Genomic DNA, 6,237 nt, shown 5'->3' with positions numbered 1-6,237 from the left:
CCACTAGAAGACTTAATGTCAGGAACAATGAATTAATCGATCTTATTTTTATAAGATTTTATTTATTTATTCATGAGAGATACAGAAAGAGGCAGAGACACAAGCAGAGGGAGAAGCAGGCTCCATGCAGGGAGCCTAATGTGGGACTTGATCCTGGGACCCTAGGATCACGCCCTGGGCCGAAGGCAGGCACTGAACTGCTGAGCCACCCAGGCATCCCAATTGGTCTTATATGATTAGTCTGCATTGGTTTCATGTGTTAATGGGTATTAAGTTACGATAATTTTCATGAAGTCAATAACTCAGTAATTGTCCTTGGTGAATATATACCTACTGGACTCCAAAGAGCAGTTGATTTCAGGGCTCTTTACTTAACCACAAGTCACCAAATAACCATCCCCATTTTATTCAAGTTGAGCTGTATTGAACAAGAAGAAAAAAATAAATTAATAACACATAATTTAACATGTATTTTTTTTGCCACTCATTTCCCTTCATTTTCCATCTGAAGGGGAGTTCTGTCTTCTTTCAGGTAGTTCATTCTCACTGTAAGCTTCTGAGAAGTGTCCCAGTGCTAGAAATCTTTGATGTACCGTTGAGGAAAAGTAGAGGCATAGAAACAACAAAAATAATCCTGATTGTAAAAGCAAAAGCAGCACTATAAATTCCAGGTATATAGGCAGGTGAGGGAGGACAAGGTGCGCTGTGCTAAGGCTGAAGCACGAAGATGGCCGTGAGGACATTGGTGATGATGGGCTTCCCGAGTTTGGGTAGTGAAAATCCTTAAGATTTGGGAAGTAGATAAAGAATGTATGGGTTGCTAAAAGGAGTTTTTAGTAAGTTTTATGGATTGCATACTTGGTTTCCTGGACGATGGAACACTAGCACAATACTCTGAAAGGCCCAGGCTTGGCTACTTGCTGTATGGCAACACTCAGTCCCTCTGTGAATACAGACTGGAAAACTACCTGAGGATGCCTAGCACAGTGAGGCCACACTGCACTTGAATTACTGTGGATGGCCTTGGGTATAAAAAAAAAAAAAAAAAAAAATGTATGCCACATAGTGGAATAAGGACTAGAATAAGGATCAGACTTGGATATGTATCCTAATTAGGGGTAAGGGTGTCCAGACTTTTAAAGCTATTCAAAAACAGTGATCTCCTCAGCAGAAGCAGTATCTGATAACGGCTTTCTCTTTCTGAATACAATATGAGGTACTTTGTCAAATACCCTTCTGTCCAGAAGAGCTGTTCTAGTTCATTCACTTTCTTATGTAAAGAACTTACTAGATAATCTACATCCTAACTAAAAGACTGTCTCTTACTACCTTTTAAAAAGCTATCCCTAAAACGACACTCTTTGGTTTCAAAAATATATTAAAATACACGGATCTATGGCAAAACCAGTGTAGAGTTGTAGATAATGTCTACTTGAAGTAAACACCACTCCACAGTTAGACCCGATGGGTTAGGTTTATAAAGTTTACAAATAGATACTCCTTTCCTCATTTCTTTTATCTAAGTTAATGAGGAGTAGCAAGGTTGAATGAATGTAGAATAAGGATAGGTGAGAGAATACTGAACAACCTAACCCAGCAAACTATCCCCTCTTACAGGAGAAAAAAAACGAACAAACAAAAAACTAGAACTTTCATGAATCCAAGAAATAGTACATTAAATTATACTCATTTATTGGATTATTGTAATTTTTTTCCAACAGGCATGTATAGAGCAGATAATAAAGTATATTAGGGCATTGCATATGAAGGCAAGTCATTACTTCTGGAATCTTTTTTCAGAGCTATACCTGTAAGTATGACAACTCAGAGGGCACTACCCCTGTCTGAGAAATCCCATGAGATGTGTTGCTTAGACCAGACATAGACTTATTTTGTCTCAGCTAGTTTGGCTCACTCATTGACTGCCATAGTCATTCCCAAAACAAAATTTCTTGATGTCAGGGGAGACCTAAAGAAAGAGATTGTGAACAACTTGATAAAATGGATACAGCAATATCAGCCTAAATCTAAGATGTGCTTGAAGAATACCTAATAAAGCTTTGAGTGTTAGATGACATTTTTACGTAAACAGTAATAATTTTTCTACAGAGATACAAAATGCAGTAAGTAGAATTGTGTCTTTAGTGCATTAAAACAGCATGAGTATTCTGGTTACACTGTGTGTCCTGTACTCGGTAAATTAATCGTTACAAACTATTCCAGAAAAAAACCTGAAAGTTACTTCATTTTATTTTCATTATGCTTTAAAGGTAAAAAAACACTAGAAAGCAGTGTTTCAAAAACAAAGTTTTTAATTACTCGAGTTCTGTATTAGAAACATATTCAAAGTGCAATTACTCTGTAAGATGGAGAGTTACTTCACGTGTTCAAATCTGAAACTATCAGACTTGCCAGGTGATTATTAAGTGGGAACAAATTCACCAGTTTTTTTTTTTTTAAGTTTTATCTGAGAGAGAGAGAGAGAGAATATCATGTGAGAGATGTGGGGAGGAGCCAAGGGAGAAGGAGAGAATCCTTGATTGGACTCCCAGCAGAGTGTGGAGCCTGCCCAGGACCTCAAGACCATGACCTGAGCTGAAATCCAGAGCCAGATGTTCAACCAACTGAGCCACCCAGGTGCTCCTAAAGTCACCAGTTTTTAAAAGTATTTTATTTGGGAGCTGAAGTTAATGATAATGAAAGTGAATATCTAACCATCTTGGCTGAACTGATAAATTTTTATTCTACCATTTTATTTTTTGACACAAAGACAATTTAAAAACTTAACTGCAAATACATTATTTAGGGTAATCTCTCACTATACATGTGTATCAAATCCTGTTGTACACTTTAAACTTAAAGTGTTAATTTCAACCTTATTGAGATATAATGGATGTTTGTTTGTTTGTTTGTTTATTTATTTATTTATTTATTTTAAATTGGTGTAAGGGTTGAATGGATGGGTAAGTCAGTTGAGTGGCCAGCTCTCGATTTCAGCTCATAATCTGATCTCAGGGTCATGGGATCAAGACCGTTGAGATCCGTGCTTAGTGGGGAGTCTGCTTGAAACTGTCCCTCTCCCCTTCCATTTCCTCTCCCCACCCCCATGTGTACTCACGTTCTCTCTCAAAAATCATAAGTAAAATTATTTTTAAAATAAATAAAGGGTAAATATATATAGAATATCTACACTAAGGTATTTGGTACATTTCTTAGATCTAGTTAATTACCAATATCTGATTCTATCTGGAATTTCTTCTTCCAGGCAATATTTGGGGAAATAGTATGATGGGAGTTCAATTATTTGAGATATTTAATCATGAGTATCAATGGTCATGTGGGCATTTCTCATTTGTTTGCAATACTTTAAAAGACTCTGGAATATTCTCTTCATGATAACACAGAATCAGGGACACTTGACGAAAAATTAGTTGTAAAATGAACCGAAATCACACCTCACTATACTTAAGAGTGTTTACCAGAATTCTGCAATTTCTCTTTGGTATCAAATAAGCCAGCTTCCCTATCACAATGAATGATAAATTCCTGCATGGGGAGTTTACTCTCCCCCTTTGTCAAAAACTGTAAAGTTTTAGAACAGCCCAATATTTGTGAATGTATATACTATTCAAATATCTTTGGGGGGGAAAAAATACTCCAGTCTGAGACTGACATTGTAGTTGACACTGGATCATTTTTGACCAGGCGTCAGAGATTATAGAAATTTTGTTAAAAAATTAAGGCCAGAAACGTGCCAAAAATAAGACTAAATTTTTATAGGAGTATGGTTTTGAAAACCAAGCTGCTACTTCACTTTGCCAGTTCTGTCCAGTGACGTGAATAGTGACTTCTCACCATGTATTTGATAAAATGAACTATAATTCTTTAAATATGCCTACATCCAGACCTTAACTACTCTAGAGAACTAATCCTGGACTTCCTACTCCGGGAATGTTCTTCATATCTCCACAAGTCCTGCTGCCCATGAATCCTAAAGATACTCTTTTGCTATCCAAGGAAGTTTTACAGGTGTGTATTTCATAGGCCTTTCTCATCATATTACCACCAATTTCATATGTAATTTTCAAATTTCACTTGCAATCTCATTCTTCTTTGTACTCTTACTGTTCAATCTACCTGCTTTTATTGTGAAATTTCTAATCTTGTTGCATGCTTGCTTTTAAGATTTTATTCACTTATTTGAGAGAGGAAGAGAGAGAGCGCACAAGCAAGGGGCAGGCAGAGAGAAGGAGAAGCAAGCTCCCAGCTCAATCCCAGGACCCTGAGATCATGACCTGAGCCAAAGGCAGATGCCTAACCAACTGAGCCACCCAGGCACCCCTTCTGCATGCTTTCTTTACATGCCTGCTACACTTTATAAGCTGTAAATCTCTCAAAGTCAGGTAGCCTATTTATGATTACAGATAACCAGTACTTAGCACAGTAGCATGTTTACTATGCATATAGCACTCAACAAAAGCTTACTGTACAAGTTGAAAAACTTTTGAGAGCCACCCAGCCCCCGACTGACTGGATGAAATAAAGTCTTCTATGTGTTTCTGCAGATTACAGGAGATCCCTAAGATGTGCTGTCTCCTCAAATTTAGTAGCTAATATACAGAACTCGGGAGGTTGGAATAGAAATAGACCCAGTTTATAACCACAGAATATCCATGGATCTCCCACTTTTCCTCCTCCACAGAATAGGCCTAAATTATTTTGTCAAAATGTTTGTCATGTAAATTCAACTATAAAACTATGGATAGAATTGTTAGGCTTATAACTCTGTGTAAAACTAAGATATAATAAATGCAAACAAGATGGAGTAGATGGGCTCCTTGATGTGCGTTATTGGATTTCTTATTTTCTTCTGAGTCTGCAAGTGGGTCTTGGAAGTCAAGTCTCAGTTTATAGGAGAACAAGTGAGAATTCCACTGTCTTATGTGAGGGGCCTGCAACATAAGATACACTAACTTTTCTTAGCAAAAGATGTAACAGAATAAATAATTATGAATTTAAAAAACCTATTAGTGGCTCTAAAAGTGATGTGAACCAAAATTGCTGATTTAGTCCAACAGAAGCCCTATAGGTGTCAACATGCATTTTATACTCTTTGCTGGAACAAAGTAACAAACTCCATCATACGGAGAAAGGAGTGCCTACCCCCCATTCTTACTGATGGAACTTAGACCAGAGATGTGCCTTTTGGAAGATAAATTAACCAACTCATTAGCTAAATCACTGAAAGATAAAGAAAAACCAAATACAGAAAACACAATGACAACAAGCCAACTTTTCTGCTGCTTCTGACTTGAAAAAAGAAAAAATAAAAATTTTAAGAGGTCAACAAAACTCTCATATTTTTTCTGCTTAAATTAATCCCACAAAATAATGGCATGAAAGAAAATAACCACATAAAATTGTGTACTTGGTGCTTCATCTTGATTTGCGATCCCCCCTTCCCCAATTCCTATGTTGAAACCTTAACTGTCAATATAACTATATTTGAAAATAGGTCCTGTAAGAGCTAATTTAACATTAAATGAGGTTATAAGAGTGGGGCCCTGATAAGATAGGATTAGTGTCTTTATAAAAAGAGACAGGAAAGTTTTCTTTCACTCTTTGCCCTCCCCCCCCCCTTTTTTTTTTTTTTGGTACTCAGTTGTGAACTTTTTAAATTTAACTGACCTATTACTCTCAGATATGCAATGTAATGATTTGACATTGGTATATTAGCAAAATATCACCATAATAAGTCTAGTTAATATCCATCACCACACCTAGTTATGCACATGGTACACTCAATATAGATAATCCGGTATTAACTGTAGTCCCCTTACTGTCTCTTAAATCCCCATGAGTTACCATTTTATAACTGGAAACTTGAATCTTTTGACCCTCTTTACCATTTTACTCACTCTGTACCCCTTGCTTCGGGCAACCACCAATCTGTCCTTTATATCCATGAGCTGAGGTTTTGATTCATTTTCCCAGATCCTACATTTATGGGAGATGATATGGCATGTCTTTTTCTGAATGACTTATTTCACTTAGCATAATACTTCCAAGGTCCATACATATTGTTAATAGCTGTATAAAACTCCCTTGTGTCTATGTACTACATTTTCTTTATCCCTTCATCTGTTGATAGATATTCGGGTATTTTTATGTCTTTGCTATTGTACAGAATTCTGAAAAGATCTATTTGCTAGTGTTTTCATTTTCTTTAAATTTCCA

At 36.5% G+C, this 6,237-nt stretch overlaps 1 long non-coding RNA gene across 2 annotated transcripts; it reads left to right on the top strand.

Moving 5' to 3' along the window:
- Positions 1-908: 908 nt before the first annotated feature.
- LOC144290106 (uncharacterized) lies at positions 909-4,960 on the top strand. 2 transcript variants are annotated; one of them, XR_013357940.1, is made up of 4 exons: positions 909-1,216; positions 1,722-1,810; positions 3,906-4,029; positions 4,186-4,960. It is a non-coding gene; the product is annotated as an uncharacterized LOC144290106 (long non-coding RNA). The 2 variants fall into 2 exon arrangements; XR_013357941.1 differs by lacking the exon at positions 1,722-1,810.
- Positions 4,961-6,237: the final 1,277 nt, after the last annotated feature.

This window comes from Canis aureus, chromosome 2 (genome assembly GCF_053574225.1).
Source record: "Canis aureus isolate CA01 chromosome 2, VMU_Caureus_v.1.0, whole genome shotgun sequence".
Taxonomy (NCBI): domain Eukaryota; kingdom Metazoa; phylum Chordata; class Mammalia; order Carnivora; family Canidae; genus Canis; species Canis aureus.
Note: the sequence above shows the minus strand (reverse complement) of the source record. Positions and strands in the feature narration are given on the sequence as shown.